This window comes from Salmo salar, chromosome ssa11, assembly GCF_905237065.1.
Source record: "Salmo salar chromosome ssa11, Ssal_v3.1, whole genome shotgun sequence".
Classification (NCBI taxonomy): domain Eukaryota; kingdom Metazoa; phylum Chordata; class Actinopteri; order Salmoniformes; family Salmonidae; genus Salmo; species Salmo salar.
The window spans coordinates 88425697-88443947 of record NC_059452.1 but is presented as its reverse complement, the minus strand read 5'-3'; the positions used below and the strand labels follow the sequence as shown (position 1 = coordinate 88443947).

Genomic DNA, 18251 nt, shown 5'->3' with positions numbered 1-18251 from the left:
ATTTTCCGCACCACCCTCTGTTCGCCATGAGAACGAGGGTGGTGCTATTGCCACACCAAGCAGTGATGCAGCCAGTCAGTATTCCTCTTATCTAGGTGGGAGAGGGCAGTGTGGAGTGCAATTGAGATTGCGTTGTCTATGGATATGTTGGGGCGGTATGCAAATTGGAGTGGGTATAGGGTGGCTGGGATGGTGGAGTTAATGTGTGCCATAACTAGCCTCTCAAAGCACTTCATGATTACAGATGTGAGTGCTACAGGGCGGTAGGCATTGTGGCATGAAGCCTTAGAGTTCTCAGGAACAGGAATGATGGAAGTCATCTTAAAACGTGGGGATTACAGACTGGGACAATGGGAGTTTGAAAATGATCGTGAATATGCCTGCCAGCTGTTCTGCACATGCTCTGAGAACACGCCTTGGAATACCGTCGGGCCCCGTGCCTTGCGGGTGTTGACCTGATTAAAGACCTTACTCATGTTGGCCTCGGAGAGCGAGATTACCCAAACCTCTGGGTCAGCATTTGACCATCAGGTATTCACAGATGGACAGAGAATTACACCCAGATGACCGACCTTTTGACCGATATGCCATCTTGCCAGTAAACAATGAACCGTCCTGTTTTAAATACAGCCCAATAAAACAATGAAGTACGATGAGGATTATGATCCCAGTTTGGCAGGTAGAAAAGCAAGAGTACATCTTCCTGTGTCACATTGTATATGAGAGTATCAGGACAGAGATTATGATAAAGCCTGACACATTTCAAGCTGTAGGTTTTAGCCCATTGGCTTTTGAGATGGAGTAGTGTACCATTGGAATTCCTATACTTGATAACTAGGGATTTATGTATCGATCTAAGTGTAGATGTGTTTCTCAATGTTATGGTGCTGCTGTGGCCTTGGCCTTGACGTAATGATATACTGTACGGGTCTCTCAGGGTGTATATTCATCATGACTGCTTCCAGATATGAGTCACCATTGTATTTGTAATGAGATCTCGCTGTCTTTGCTCTGATTATTGGAGATCGTCAAATGTCCTTAGCCATGCATATTTATCAGATACAATTAGGGCCTGCTGCATATCACACTTGGCTGGTGGGCTGAATTTGGATTTCATAAATATGGATTTGTTTTTTTAACCCCACACCCCCACCTGAAAAACAAAACAAGACATAACAAAGAGAAGCAGGAATATGATTAAACAAAACAACACTACGCTGCATCGACCACACCTTCAAAAACACCCCATTATCACCCTGTTTCCCATCCCACTCTCAAAGGTTACAGAGCAAGATGAAAGGAGCGATGGGTAGTTATGAGAGGAGAGGGGATATTACCCTCCAGTGGATAACAGGACAGTGATAACACACAAGACGCAGCGCTAGGCTATATCATGAATATGGGCAACACAGCTGGAGCATAATATTAGCAGCAACCCCCCAGCCATACGCATAATATTATCACTTTCATGAGAAAGGATCCTCCACCATAAAACAAAATGAATGTCAAAATGTATTCTGGTCAAACCACCACTTGGTTTCTTAGCAACGTTACTAACAACCCTCTCAAGAATCATGTTCTCCAGTCTCTCCAGGGTTTATGATCTCAATGTTCACATGTTCTGAACTTCATGACACAGAAAAATCATTACAGGAAGGGACGCTTTTTGGCTGCAATTTTGTCTGTGTCATTCACATTTCTACTTAATAGTAGAAGTACTATCAAAATAAGTGCGGTCATTCCTTGACCAATCAGTAAGCAGGACAGAAGGATCCATTTGATAAAGTGTAGGTATGCAGCGGCATGGAGAGCAGATTAGAGCAGTGATGTTGTGGTATGAGTTGCTGGCAGTCAGAGCACGGACTCCATAGCAACCGATAGCATGGGTCTATGCTGGAGACGGCAGGGCTCCACTGGTTCCAGACAGCATGATGAATTACACACCCAGGAGCTGTCAATAAAAAGTGCTTACATTTCCTCTTCAATAAGAGCCCTGCAGCTCTTTATGTTGCAGGGGGCAGATGAACTTAGACTACCTCCCTGCATAGGCATAGGCATAGGCATAGGCACAGGCACAGGCACAGGCACGCACACACACACACACACACACACACACACACACACACACACACAGAGAGAGAGAGTCTCCAAGAGAGGTTTATTTATATATCAGCATGATAAGGTCAGCTCATAAATCACTCAAAGATATTACTCTCTTCGCGACACAACATACGTGTAAAAGCATGCATGTATGTGTGTGTATGTCTGTAGGTATGCGGATGTCTCTCAGTCAGTCACGGAGGGTTTGTGTGTTGTGTGTTCTGGCCAAGTGGAGTGCTAGAATTAGCATTTAGCTCCTGGGGAGGAATCCCACTCGTGGGCCCTTTTGATTGATTAGCTTAGCGTGGGTTAGGGTCGCGTCCAACAGGGCCTGCAGTCTGACAGACAGACTTCCCTCCCCACTGCCCACCCAGCTCCCGGAGTGTGTGCGAGCTACAGACACATACAGACACACACACACGCAGTCTCACACACACGCACTCTCACACAAGATGCTGAGTATTGACTGCAGGGGGAGGGGCTAGTGTAAGCAAGAATCTCAAATGATTCCACTATCACCTCACACAATAAGAAAGAGAATGCTATCTGCATCTCCAAGGAATGGCAAGGGGAAGCAATGGAACCAGCTTCAGTTTCATATATCCATCAGCCATATTGTCCAGGCCCACCACATAGGACTACAATATGTGTTGAAATTGAGTGTGATGAAAATTCCTACAGACCACAAAAGGGTCAGAAGGTACCGTCATCAGCAGCCCCATCAGTAGAAGTGTGTAGTTGAATGTGTGTGTGCATAGGCCAGGGCTGTGTCCTGTAATTGGCCTAACAGTCATTGAGGCTCTGTCAGGTGAGGCTGTTGGATGTAGTAATACCTTCTGCCTCCAGGACAGTTTTACAGCTGTGTTTAAGTGGACGAATGGTCAAATTGAACTGAGAAACCCCTGCAGAATGGCGGCGTTTGAACAAACAGCGTGTCATAAGCCTCTTTGTCTCTGCCGCCGGTGCTGAAAAACACATGCACTGTTTCAACTGTCAAGCTGTTCTGTTCTCCTGTACTAACGCACGTCTGTGGATGACAAGCAGCTTAGCAGGCCACAAAACAGAAGGCAATGTCTCTGGGAGAACTAATACTTGTTTCAATCCATAGCAACTCAGGTGTCCGTTTCTATGAGCAGAAAACACTCACACACACAGTTGATTTACTGCAAGTACAGTAATACTGAAAGCTGGGTAATTCAACTCTAATGTTATTCTTAGTTAATCTATTCCTGGTTAATCTACAGTGGAGGGTAATATCCCCTCTCCTCTCCCACTCTGACTGAAACTCTTCTGATTCTTAGTTCAATCTATTCTTAGCTAATCTGTTCTGGACAGCAATATCCCACTGAAGGTTAATCTGTCTGAGAAAATAATCATTTTAGCATGCCATTTCTTGTTCCAGTGTTAATTTCAGGATGACCTCATAATTACACTGAACCACTGGGCTGTCATCCTTCATGAAGGCCGGGAGCTTCATCCTAGAATTCCCTCTGTTCAGTGTGCGCTCTCTCTTCAAGCAGCTCCACTCTGAAAAGGGCTCAGACACTACAGAGCCCCGGTTCATCACCCTCTACCCTCCACCCTCAAACCCCATCTCACTCCAGCCAGGGGAATTTAGAGATTACAACTAAACAAAGTGCCCCACTTAAGGTTATTATTGTAATTAACCCAAAGTTCAACCAGGACTTCAAAATAGTCTATTTGAAAAGTTTCTGTCTACAGGAATCCTAGCAGGAAGGAGATGGAAGACTGTTCAGTTTAGATTTTTGTGCGTCTTTATATCTCCCAGAATGCATCCCTACAAGTCACAGCATGAGGGAAACAATCAGATAAACAAGCTCATGAATAATAAAATAAAAGTCAATTAAGGGGACTCTAATGAAGCGGGAGTGGAGGGTGTTAACGAACGAGGGAAGGAGACCGGGGACATAAAACAGCGGGCAGAAGAGAAGGTGAGAAAAAGTCTCACTGCCTCCGTTAGGCCAGACAATCAATGTGTCGCCCCACGGTGAACACTGGTCTTTACTCTCAACACCAGCAGCACACACACCAGCCAGCGACTCCCCCACGCACACACACACACACACCCACACACACGCCCAGATAAAATGCCCTACAATTGTACAGTACGCAGTACTTATAAGTGTCAGAGTGTGTTTCTGCATCTGTCCTGGCATTCGTGTGCCAGTGTGCGTGTTACTGAAGTGCACTGGTATGAACAATCTGGCCACACACTAATTACTGTTTATCTAGGCAGCAAACTAGGTGAGGTTTTTTATGTGTGGGGAGAGTGTGAGCAGTTTGACAGCTGCTTCCCCTCTAGCCAAGGCTAATTTAAGAAGAGCGATCCTGGCTGAGACAAATGGTCTGAAACGTTTAATAATGAACCCCACTTGATCCTGATAAAACAGAGGGCAGTAAGCACAGTCTAACTGACCCATTGTATTTGTGTGAAGTCAGGTCAACTGTGTGATGGTATTGGATGCGTTCACATGTCATGCCAGGTCCTCTATGACTGCTTAATGACCTGATGTTTTATGTTCTACTTGATAGAAGGATAATAGACGTTTGGAATAGATTTGAGCTGTACTTGTGTATCTTTCAAAATGTACATGGAAACAATTAAAACGTGGAGATTTGATCAAATGATTCAAGCAGAGAGATGATGAATATAACTGAATATTGCAGGTTTGTATTTATTAAGGATCCCCATTAGCTGCTACCAAAGCTTCCAAGTTATATACAATATAAAATATTACATGACATTACATTTCATAACACTTGTCACAACACATTAAGTGTGTTCCCTCAGGCCTCAGGTTGTGTGCAGGCGGGTGTTACATGGGTTGGTGGTCTGTGTGTGTGGGTAAGTGGTATACCTGTAGAACATGGGGATCAGGGGTGGTCTCAGGAGGGGTATTCACGCTGAGCCATTTCAAATGCAACAACTACACTTCATCATGGATTAAAACAGCCACAGCCCCTGCGTACCTTCACTTGCCAAACACGCTCACATTACAGTAAAGCGGTCCATGCCTAGGGGCAATCCTCCTGCCTTCTTTAAAGGCATGCCCCCTCCAACACAGGGCGGATTAGTCCTGGAAGCTAGGCAGGGGAGCTGGGAGTTACATCTGGGATCAGGAGAGAGAGAGAGAGAGAGAGAATGGGATTGCATTTCCTAAAGCTGGCAACACTTTCATACAATATCTTTGAATGAGAAGGCAGTCATGCAGTGAAGGCAGAGTCGTGCAGTGTCCACTACTATGGTACACAACTGCATCTCAGTCTCCCCCTTCTCTCTGACTACCTCCCTCCCTCCCTTTCTCAGTGGGGCTGCTGTGGGGGCCTGATCTATGGCACAGTGTGGCGTTGGACGGATGAGAGTAGGCGAGAGGAGGATGTATGAGTGATGCTGGGGGAAAGCGTGAATGGGAGGTACACTCATCTCTGACGCGTGAGCTGTTCTTGCGAGCGATTCTCGACCCGACAGAAAGAGGGCTTTGATTTAGCTGGGGGTCCAGGGCGTCCTGGATGGGATCCATCCATCTTGTAAAGTAATTACATTACGAGCGTTTCCATTGGAGGGAGGAGGGCGGAAGCTGGGGGATCTCAATGGCTTTATAAATCACATTCACTCACTAGAAACTCACTAGAAACTCACTAGAAACTCACTAGGAATTGGAGGCAGATGGAGGCTTAGAGGGTTCTATTATATTTCATACTTTGTAAAAAAGACTGTCCAACACTGCTGTCAGACCTTAAAAAGAAAGTTTTAAAATGAGAGTTTGGGAGCTAGGACGAAAGAGATATCGTGGAATTGTTCAGGTAAAACTTTACTAACTGTAGTAGCTTTTCAGCTACTCATTTTATTTAGGGCTAGATTCCGTCCGTAACCCGGAAGATCTGCGTTATAGCGGGATTTAAATGAAGGTTATTTCCAATTGAGCAGACAGCGTTTACGTTTATGCAGAGAATGTTCAGAGAATGCAGTCTGCAAACACAGGAACATTGCGTTTAAATTTCAATCACACTATAGCGAGGATCATCCGCGATACGGATTGAATCTAGGCCTTAATTTAGTTAACTAAGGATTGGTACGATCGGCTTTAGCAACATTACTATACAGTAGTTTGCAAAGTAACGCTGATTAAGCCTGAAATTAAAAGATAGAAGCAATTTACTGTATGCATTTGACTAATGAGGTAGATCACGCACAACACACACACACACACACACACACACACACACACACACACACACACACACACACACACACACACACACACACACACACACACACACACACACACACACACACACACACACACACACACACACACACACAGCGGAGGCTGCTGAGGGGAGGACAGCTCATAATAATGTCTGTAACGGCGCAAATGGAATGACATCAAACACATGGAAACCATGTGTTTGATGTATTTGATACCATTCCACCAATTCCACTCCAGTCATTACTACGAGCCCGTCCTCCCCAATTAAGGTGCCACCAACCTCCTGTGACACACACACACACACTCTCGCTCTCCCCCGCCACCCCCTCTCTCTCAGGACAAGAATTAGAATTCTGACAAAATGTGTGTTAAATGGGGTTACAATCCTCTTCACTTTGTCTTAAGGGTCAATAACCACATCCCCTCAGTCACGCCCTGTCTTATAGTGGACTTAGCTAGCATTAGCATGTACACAACCGACCCTAGCATGGACAGAATGGTCAGTGGTGTGAGATGGAACGGAGTAAATAGGTATTTCAACGTCATAGCTTTAGCCGGTGCTAACTTGTGTATTATAAACTGGGTGGTTCGAGTCCTGAATGCTGATTTGCTGACAGCCGTGGTACATTATATCAGACCGTATACCACGGGTATGACAAAGTATTTATTTTTATCCCTCTAATTACGTTGGTAACCAGTTTATAATAGCAATAGGGCACCTGAGGGTGTTTGTGGTAAACGCCACATTGCGTTGGCCTAAGAACAGCCCTTAGCTGTGGTATATTGGCCATATACCACACCTCCTAGGGCCTTATTGCTTAAATATTGGGTGTCGGTAGGTTAGCCTGGCTTGATATGTTTTTCCTGAGGACCCAGCTGCATGTCACTCAGGTCTGCAGCAGATACAAGATTTGCTCTCTATCCCTTGACTCAAACCCAATAACATAGTGTCATGCCCTTTGGCATTTGGAATATCTTAATGATTTAATATGTGTGTGTAGCTTACAGAGTTCACATCTATATACATTTATCTTATTTTTAGTTGGCCAAAGCGTTGATGAGGTGATGGCTGGATATCTTTTTAGCAATGTCCGATATAGAACACGTGAGGTGCACCATAGGGACAATAAACATTTTTCTTTTAAAATATTGCTGTTGGACAAGATAATTTCGAGTCAGCCTGGTAATCTGCATACACCTAATTTATCTCTCTCCGCCCGTAGGCAAGTCATGGCTAAGGCTAACGGTATGGGAAATGTCCAGAGGGCTCAAGTCAACTCATAAATATCACCATAGCTCATGTATGAGAGAAGAGCAGTGATCTACGTACAATGAGTATACAAAATATTAGGAATAATGTTTTGTACATTCAGTACACCTTCCTAATATTGAGTTGTACCCATTTTTGCCCTCAGAACAGCTTAAATTCGTCGGGGCATGGACTCGACAAGGTGTCGAAAGCGTTCTACAGGGATTTTGGCCCATGTTGACGCCAATGCTTCCCACAGTTGTGTCAAGTTGGCTGGAAGTCCTTTGGATGGTGGACCATTCTTGATACACACGGGAAACTGTTGAATGTGAAAAACCCAGCAGCGTTGCAGTTCTTGACACACTCAAACCAGTGCACCTGGCACATTCTACCATATCCTGTTCAAAGGCACTTAAATATTTTGTCTTGTCCATTCACCCTCTGAATGGCATACATACCACTCCATGTCTCAATTGTCTCAAGGCTTAAAAATCCTTCTTTAACCTGTCTCCTCCCCTTCATCTACACTGATTGAAGTGGATTTAACAGGTCACATCAATAAGGGATCATAGCTTTCATCTGGATTCATCTGGTCAGTCTATGTCATGGAAGGAGCAGGTGTTCCTAATGTTTTGTACACTCATTTTATGTCCTCTGAGACACATGATGTTGAGGAGAGCAGAAGTGCAAGCCATATGTCATATACGCTGCAATATGGGCCATATGAACACTGATCTCATCATATACATTATGTCATGCTGTCATTATTGCTGATGATGTCATAGGCTTTGTGACTAACAGTGACTCTGGTCATAAAGTACACACTTCATGTTATTGCAGTTCATCTCAAATAGAGACACTCAAAGTGCTGCTGAGTGTTTTAGAGAAATGAGAAACCACAAAAGGTAATCATTTCCACAAGATAAGACAGAAAATGACAATTTTCCAAACTGTCTCATCATGGATTGGTGGTTTTATATCATAGTCAGCATAAAACCACTATTTTGTGTCTGGTCCTATCACGGTTTCACTAAATGTTTGGTTTAGAGGTCACCATTTTTACCTATCAGTGGCTTGGTTGCCAACTTTGACTCTCTCTCTCTCTCATAACATTTCTAGAGTGAAACATGTCTTCAGCACCTGCCTCTGTGTTATATGAGAGCCTGAGAATGAAATATGGGCAGTGATATAGGATGATGTAGAGATGGTTATGTGATACAGTATGGAGATTGTCTTGTCAGGGATGATGTAGAGATGGTTATGTGATACGGTATGGAGATTGTCGTGTCAGGGATGATGTAGAGATGGTTATGTGATACGGTATGGAGATTGTCGTGTCAGGGATGATGTAGAGATGGTTATGTGATACGGTATGGAGATTGTCGTGTCAGGGATGATGTAGAGATGGTTATGTGATACGGTATGGAGATTGTCGTGTCAGGGATGATGTAGAGATGGTTATAATATAATAATATATGCCATTTAGCAGACACTTTTATCCAAAGCGAATTATAGTTAAGCGTACATACACTTTATGTTCGGATGGTCCCGGGAATCGAACCCACTATCCTTCATTGTAAGTGCCAAGTTCTATCAACTGAGCTACAGAAGACCACTTATTAAGTGGAACTGTATGTAGTAGGAAGTGACAGGGAGTGATTAGCATAGATTAGTTACGAGGAGGGTAGGGGGCACCCAATCATAATCATCTGTCTCAAGGGCACTCCATGTTACTGTAACATAAACAATCAATATACCATTTTACAATCATCACCACATACATCAATGGTTTGAAATGAACTTGTAGAATATCAATAGAGGCCTTAATGATGGAGCGTGAGCTTTAAATGGAACCAAGTCTTGATCAGGCTCAGCAGCCTTTTGATAAATGGTTAGTATCCTGCATTAGTTCAGATGCTTGTTATATTATACATCATAATCTGGGAGGCCAGATGCTCACCTTCAGGGAGCCTTGCATGTTTTAACTAGAGCACATCACACATTCCAGCATGTTTCATTATACAGCACTGTACACTACCGCTTGGCGCTAAAAAGTAAGCTAAGCCCACTGAGGTATACATCACTTATAATGGGGACGATGACGTTGCTCAACTCGGGCTGAAACAAATGTGTGGCCAGGTGGAAAGCCCAACCATCGTGATGAATACAGGCTGGAGGACTGCTACAGGCACGCTACAAATTAACTTTAGGGCCAATGCCTACAGCACCTCTGTCTGCCCTGCTGTGATTCAGTGGCTGCCTCAGTCTGTTTAGCTATCTGCTTTCCATCTGGTTTACGTGTGCTTGTTTGGCTTGTCTCCTCCACCACTGCTGAAACCCAGTCCCTAAACTGTAGTCCAGCTGGGATCTGAGTTTCCAAACAAATGAATAATTAAAGTCCGTTTTTGGAAAAGCAGTTATAAACTGTATCACTGTTTTTTTGCAACGATGTGAATCCCTTTTCTCCAGCAAAGTGATGGTGGATTTATTCCCCGAAAAACCACTGGCGGTCCGCTGACTCCACAAACAGCTATCGGCAGGTCCTCCCATCACTCCCTCTCTGTGTTGGGTTTTTCCTTCTGGTTGACCTCTCAAGCCAAGAAGCACTATGTCCTGTGGCATCAGGGCCTAACAGACACCCACAGGAGCCACTTACACACTGATCTTTGGCCCCTAGAAACACAGAGGGAACCCAGGGAACCAGCTAAGACTGGATACACTGTAACAGACTTACACACATAGAGGCTCTACTCCAGCTCTGTTAAAAATAGATTCTCTCTTCCCATGACCTGTCCTTCACCACAACCCTTGATTATCTCTGTAATGTCGCATGGTGGATGCTACAAGGCCCTCTGGAATGTGAAATTAAGAGATGGGACAGAAGAAGCCCTGCATCATGTTGTCGTGATGTGAATTGATGGTGACATGTAGCAGAGGAATGTCCATACGGTTTGTGCTCAGGAAATAATTGCTCCCTGGCCATGACTAAGGGACTAGTTGGGGACAGTATCTAGGGGCTAATTAGACAACACTGGGTTTAATTAGGAATACTTCGTCTCCATCATTTACAATGTTGATTTCAATCATCTCTACACAACACACATGACATTTACGGTCGGGAGGTCACAAGCTTGCAACAAACGTGACCACAGAGAATACAGCAGTTCCCTGTTTCTCCTTCTACTAATACAGTAAAGCTCAAATTTCAGTCTTCACATGGCAAATAATACTAGCAATCTTTCCGTCAGGCCTCTATAGCCTGTCAGTCGTAGCTCATGATGGAACACAACGAAGGAATCTCCTTAGTCAGCAGCTGCAGCGGAGGCATGTGCAGGGGAGACCAGTCACTGTTGCTCTACGACCTGGCCAGCAACACGGCCTGGCCAGCAACACTGGCTCACTGGGGTTAGGCACATCATATCACCCATCTGGGCAAATAAGCACGGTTCATTGTGCCACGTTGAGAGCTTTTTGGAACCTGGCACCATCACATTACAGGCAGCTGCTGAAATATAGATCCTGCATTGAGAAAAGTCTTGGGTCCAGCCGATGATTCACACCCTACACTGGTCTGTTTGGTGTGAAGCCTGTGAATGGAGCAAATTGTGGGAAAAAAATAACAGCTGGCAACATTAAGGTGGTGAAAAGGTCAATGAAAGTGCTGGACTGAGATCAGCTATATGTGAAAAATGACTGCACGGACATAATTTGTATGCCAAAAAGGCAAGTGTACTCTGAGATTTCCTGTACGCTGAGAGAACTATACAGAGGTCAGCTTAATGTAAGATAGGGGCTGTACTGATATCAGCCTGATGCATGTGTGAGAGAGGACTAGCGATCAGCTGGATGAGAAATTAACCTGTATAAAAAATGACCTTAATATGCAAGGGGAAGAAATTTCCGACAGCTCTACTGGCCACACAATGCAGCGTTTTATGTAAACAACCTTATTTACTCTACCAAGAAGAAATGTCTACATTTATACTTGCCCAACATTTCACTTCATATTGCCATAGAAGTGGAATATGAGATGGCATGGTTATAAAGTTTGACTTAGGACAAAAAAAATAAAAACAAAAATAAACGTTAAAAAAAGAATAGAACATGAAAATAAATGCTCATAACATAACCAACTGCCTTAAAGTGAACATTTGAATGTGAAGGAAGCAGGCTCCACCCATCCTGGCCCCTGATGATGTTCTAAATGTTAATCCAGCTGTGGTAGATGCCTACAGGCTGGCACTGTGTAAGACAGAACACACAGTAGCTGTGCCAGAAACCAGAGAAGAAGCACATACTCAGGGGTTGGTGCAAACTGAACATCGCCGTACACCCTTCATTATTCATGTGCTCTGAGGAAAGGCTCCATACATGCATCCAAGATTAACTCACTGCTAGGTTACATCCCTATAACCCCTTCCCTGGGCCTGGCCTGCTCCTTCCCTGGGCTGCCTGGCCTGCTCCTTCCCTGGGCTGCCTGGCCTGCTCCTTCCCTGGGCTGCCTGGCCTGCTCCTTCCCTGGGCTGCCTGGCCTGCTCCTTCCCTGGGCTGCCTGGCCTGCTCCTTCCCTGGGCCTGGCCTGCTCCTTCCCTGGGCCTGGCCTGCTCCTTCCCTGGGCCTGGCCTGCTCCTTCCCTGGGCTGCCTGGCGTGCTCCACTCACACAGTCATACTAAGCTCCTCCAACAGAAACTCTCCATATAGATGCAGTACAGGTCTACTAAGTGACTCTTTCTCTACTCCACCAGGCTAAAGTAGAGATACACATGTAGGATCTTAAGTTGAGCCAGTTTGCTACAGCAGGTAAATAATCCTGCAGCAACATGGAATTAGAATTATTTTGTGGATGATAATTAATGGTCATTTTTGTAGGGGTTGATACATTTCAAGTCTGTCATTTCAAAGTGAAAATTACAAACTACAGGAGCCTTTTTAAACACAATCCATGTCTCAATTGTCTCAAGCCTTAAAAATCCTTATTTAACATGTCTCCTCCCCTTCATCTACACTGATTTAAGTGGATTTGACAAGTGACATCAATAAGGGATCATAGCTTTCACCTGGATTCACCTGGTCAGTCTATGTCATGGAAAGAGCAGGTGTTCTTAATGTTTTGTACACTCAGTGTAGTATGTTTGTGCTGTGAGCATTTCGAAGTGTGAATAATGAGTGTGCCTCATAGGTGAGCGTAGCCCCTTAAGCCCTACACCCTCCCTTGCATTTAGACTTTGATGTGATGGCAGCGTTATGACACAGCAAGTGCTGCTCCTGGCATGGGGCCAGGGCAGAGACCATAGAATCGGACACAACCTGTTGGTTTTAGCCAGTGGAAGATCCCTGAGTTCTAACTTTAAGTAAAACAATCATGATTATGTAAGGCTTTACAGAATGACAGATCCCAAGTGCTGTACATGAACCACTGCTCAACTCAGAGGGCTCTGGTCCCATAGAATCTGACACTCCTTTTCACAACCCTCCAAGTCATTGGAGTGATAGCATAAGTAACTTGAACTTTAAAATCATCCATGACGAGTTACAGATGCTAAGACAAGTAGTTGTAAAAGTAGTAGTGGTAGTGCATTGCTAGGTAATGACATAAACAATGCCACTTCATATGAACGTGGCAATGTGTATGTTGTCTCATATATCATGCGCAGGAGAGGCTCTAACAATGGTGATTTCAAACCACCCGTTGTATAGCTCTCCATACATCATGTATGCATTTTAGACGACCCCGGAGTCATTAGAGAGTATAGGTCGGAGCACTAGCTGATTAGGATCCTGTCATTAAGATCAGTGGGCAATGCGAGGCTGATCCACTATCATTAAGAAGGCTAAGCCAGAGTACAAGTGTATCCTCGACCTCCATCTGAACAGAGGTCCTCTTGTCTGAGCTGAATTCTGCCATTGACTGAGTACTGCCCAACCAGCACTGAATATAAATGTGCCCCTCTCCTTGGATGAGAGTGTGTGCATTCGCTTGCAGAGTCACAATGCACACTCCTGTGATACCAATACCAATGCACACTCCTGTGATACCAATACCAATACACACTCCTGTGATACCAATACACACTCCTGTGATACCAATACACACTCCTGTGATACCAATACACACTCCTGTGATACCAATACACACTCCTGTGATACCAATACACACTCCTGTGATACCAATACACACTCCTGAGATGTGCTTCTGATCATCTGATTATACCTGTGTGTGTGTTTTACATGTGTGACAATGAAGGTGTATGTTGATGACAGTGATCCATATTAAATATTACCTTTAAAGAAATCACACAGGTCAATACATGATATCAAACATACGTCAATCTATGTCACCGGTATGGCAGAGGGATCTGGCACGCTCACACTAAGAGCACAACCATTATCTATCAAGTGAAAAAATCTATAAATCCCTACCAAGCCAAAGGGCTACCGATGGGCGCAATTAATTCCCTAAATGGCTCCTCGACTGGTAAGCAGCACGACTGGCCCGACTGATATGCCCCAGTCCGCCCGCCGTAGCCTATCATTTGATCATGTCCTGATTCAAATCAAATCGGATGCTGACCATCTTGGTTCCATTTTATTCTCTGGTAAAATGGAAAGACACGTCGGCATCGCGGGTTGCTCTGCGGATATTAGCCAGCCATAATGTTAGCGTCAAAACCTCAGGAGGCGACATCTTATCAACAGGCAAAGCCCACTGAAATAGCACACTATTGAAACGAAGGAAAACATTTGTATTACAAATTCGCACGAAGGTTTGCCAATATTGACAACTAATTTCCCAACGGTGACAGTGCGCCAGGATCGATTATGCGAAGGAGCTACGGAACAACAGCGTCACACGGATGCTTGCGCACACAAAAGCTATAGCAAATCATGAAAATTATTTTTTTAAAAGGGAGGAATATGCTTACCCCAAATATTCCCAGTAAACGTGAGAACGCGAGGGTCTCCCTTGAAGATGCGTCTGGTTTTCTCTCTTGCTTTTTTCGGATGATGTTTTACGCCATTTCTTTTGCAGGATTATTTCTCATTAAAGTGAGGTGTCGCAGGCTTTCGTACATCAATTCACCTTCTCGGTGTCGGTCTGTCCCCCCTTTCCCCCAAAAAGAATACCTCTTAATGCCCCCTCCTCCTCTCTTTCCTCTTTCTGACAACACCCTTCTCTCTCTCCCTAGTCGACAGATAGCTTACCACATTTTTGAGTTCGTAAGAGAAAGGCAGAGAATAAAATAAAACAATAATAAAAACAAATGCGTGTAACGCATTAGCGTTAACTCAACGCAAAGGATGCTCGTCTTCTCCCCTTTCCATGGTGATACATTTCCACGGTGCCTCCCTCTGTTGTGAGAAGGCCTACATTAACTAATTATTTAAATTAATAAAATAAAGACGCTCCAAACAGGGTGTCAGACCTCTCCTTTGCGTACTTGCGTTGTCGCTCTGCTTTACTTCTTCTTTGTTGTTTTATATCGGCTACAAAGGGGAGCTATGAATGGATCATCCGTTTCGTTGTGGCCTCGTTTGGCATATCATAATGACTTTTACAGGATTGTAATGATGTTAATTATTTTGCAGCCCCGACAGATCCATCAATGCCTCACTCGTGAAGATTCTTCGGCTAGTGCCTGAGAAGAGATGCTGTGTCTCATCTCTCTCTATCTCTCTCACACACACACACACACACACACACTTTTCTCTCTCTCACACACACTTCTCTCTCTCTCTCTGTCTCTCTTTTTTAAAACACTCACGCTCATTCGAATTCATTCAAAGCTACCGCAGATTGAGTGCGTGTCCCATTTTTGCCATCGGTCGCTGCTTGCCACATTATGTTAAAATTCTCCCTTGCAGTGATAGTTTTTTATGAATAGACAGCGAAGATAGGAGGAGGCATTATTGGCAGCCGAAGCCATTCTATATCTGTGAAATCATCTTAAAGAAAGTATTCTGTTTTGACCTCACTCGGCGCAGTGTTTCCATTATCGAACGAAATATTTTTTTCAGATGGAGATCTGCATCAGGGTGACGTCAGAAATTGTTAAAGCCATAGAAACAATTCCCTTCTCCCTCATCGACAGAGAAACCACATGAGATGGCCTATGTTGCACCGGGTCTCGGTATCTTGAAATACAGCATCTGTATTCTGTATCCAATGACTTCAATGAACCATGCTACTGTGATGTGTCGTTGAGTCCTGAATGTGTTGTAGATATAGGGCAATGCAATAGAGGGAGCTGGTTGTTGTGGAGTAGCCTTTACCTATGATGCCAGAGGTTCACCTCCGTGCCATTTGGCACCTTTTCTAGAATAAGAGATTATAAGAGATAGATAGGTGGAGTACCTATATGATTCTTGGCCGGTGTGTCAGTGTGCTGTTACGCTGTAGCAAGCACATCTCAGATGTCATGGTCAAATGATAAAGGGGGTAGGTGCTGGTGTGCCCAGGGGTCTGTGGCCACTCATCACAGGTAAGGGCAGAGCAGAGGACTGACAGAGGAGAGAGCCGCCAGCTGCAGGTGCATCATCCGCTCTGTGAGTCCGTGTGATTAACCAGAACAACAAAGCAGAAGAGCTGCCCAAACCGGCCCCAGGGCTTTTACACAGCAACTTCTGTGTGTGTTTGTGTGCACGTGTGTGTCGTGCATGTGTGTGTAGCTACCAGGAGGTCAGATTGTATAGGTTAGGCCAATAATGCTCCTGAGATCTATAAGTTGACAATAATTCATCGACTGTGCATACAAACATGTCCAAATGTATGTAATTGTACATGTGTGGGTTTGATGCCTAGTTATGTTAGACTCTACCTTGCAGGGTTGTAAATGCTAAAAAAGGTTGTAAATGTTAAGAAAGGTCACACACACGTACTGTATTGTACTACACACACAGACACACACACACACGCACACAGACACACACAAACATGTCAATAACTTTATTTAATGCATATAATGAGTGTGTGTGTTGGTAGAGAGATGGTGTTTCATGTGTTATACTGTGACAGTAATGTCCGAGCATTGGTGTGGTCTATACAACGGGTTGTATTGTGTGTGTTTTGCAGTCAAGGCTCTGCTTACAGTGTTCTCTGACCAGGTGCTAATTGGAGCCAGTGGCAAAAACCCATCAGTTTGTTTCCATCGACTTTGAGGCAGGAGCACAAAGCACTCTAATGAGCACCTAATTATTGACCACTCTCTCTATAGCCAAGACCACAAGAAAGGACACACACACACACACACATGGATGGGTATGCACACACACATACACACACATGCACACATACACAAACACAGCTGCACACACACAGACAGATACAATATTAATTTTGGGGCTCTAAACAGAGCTAATGTGGAGAAGGATCCAGCGTGGTGTTTCTCTCTCAGTAAATGACTACTGTGTGAGTGCAACCCTCCAAATCAAATCAAAGTTTATTGGTCACGTACACAGATTTACAGATGTTATCGCAGGTGCAAGGAAATGCTTGTGTTTCTGGTTCCAACAGTGCAGTAATATCTAACAATACTATAACAATACACACAATCCATAGATTTTTATATATCAGAAATATCAGAACGAGCAATATCAGAAAATGTCCTACAAACACACACACACACACACACACACACACACACACACACACACACACACACACACACACACACACACACACACATACATACATACATACATACATATATATATATATGTATGTGTATGTATGTATATGTATACTGTATAAATGGTGTGTATAGACAGTATGAATAGAAAAGGTGTTTGCAGCAGTAGGATGAGCCTTGACTAGAATACAGTGTATACATATGAAGTGGGTAAAACAGAATCTAAACATTGTTAAAGTGACCGGTGTTCAATGTCTCTATATACATGGTAATGTGGGGGGGAGAGAAGTGTGGGAACGTCAACATGGCTTTGAACCGGCTCAGTGTGTTGAGTAGTAGAACAGCGCTCTCTGCTGGACATAACCTGTTAGTGTACCCACACACAGAAAATGTATTAAATAGAGGGAAATTCTGTGCATGACAAATTAATACAATTGCACTACACTACAGTTAGATGAGAGTATTTCTCTTTTCCAGTCTAAGATTTTTAAGTTAAGTATTATCCAATTTACTCTGTACTCTGTATTCTGTACATTAAGTTTCAATTAATTAATCATTGTCTATTTCAATTACTTGCAGATACATTTTCTATCAGTTATCATTCTTAAGGTAGGCCTTAATGTTTAGAATCAAATATGGCTCACCAGTCTATGGTGTGTGTAGGCCTCTTGTCCCAGTGAATTGGGTTTCCCCAGTGGATAATAGGGGAGCAGCTATGGTGCTCTTTCTGTAGTGTTGTGGTGTTGCCCACTGTATCAGCCTGGTTGAAAGATCTCATGTCTTTTCTACACTTAGAAACAATTAAATAGACTTTGAGAGGTTGTACTGATAACTTTTTCTTGAGATGGCAGCCTTTCATTTCCTTTTTTAAACATTTCCTTTTATTGATCGGGATAAGAATTTTGGCCAACAGGGGATATGAGAGGGTGTGGGAGGGAAGGGATAGTATGTTATGATATTTTTTATTTATTTTTGTGTATGTATGTGTACATATGTGCATATATGTATATTTATATATGTTTATTTCCAATTGTATGTTTTAT

The 18251-nt window shown here is 43.8% G+C and overlaps 1 protein-coding gene across 2 annotated transcripts in view; it reads right to left on the bottom strand.

Annotated features, from left to right (window-relative positions):
- The window catches only part of LOC106563375 (neuroligin-2), a 91556-nt gene extending 75947 nt beyond the window's left edge, over positions 1-15609 (bottom strand). Inside the window, exons 1-2 of one of the 2 annotated variants that reach the window (XM_014128878.2) lie at positions 14506-15609; positions 5092-5231 (exon numbers count right to left, since the gene is read on the bottom strand). The gene's annotated coding sequence lies outside the window, so the exon portion shown is untranslated. The remainder of the gene's footprint in view (positions 1-5091; positions 5232-14505) is intronic. The other variant, XM_014128877.2, reaches the window with a different exon arrangement.
- Between the last annotated feature and the right edge of the window lie 2642 nt (positions 15610-18251).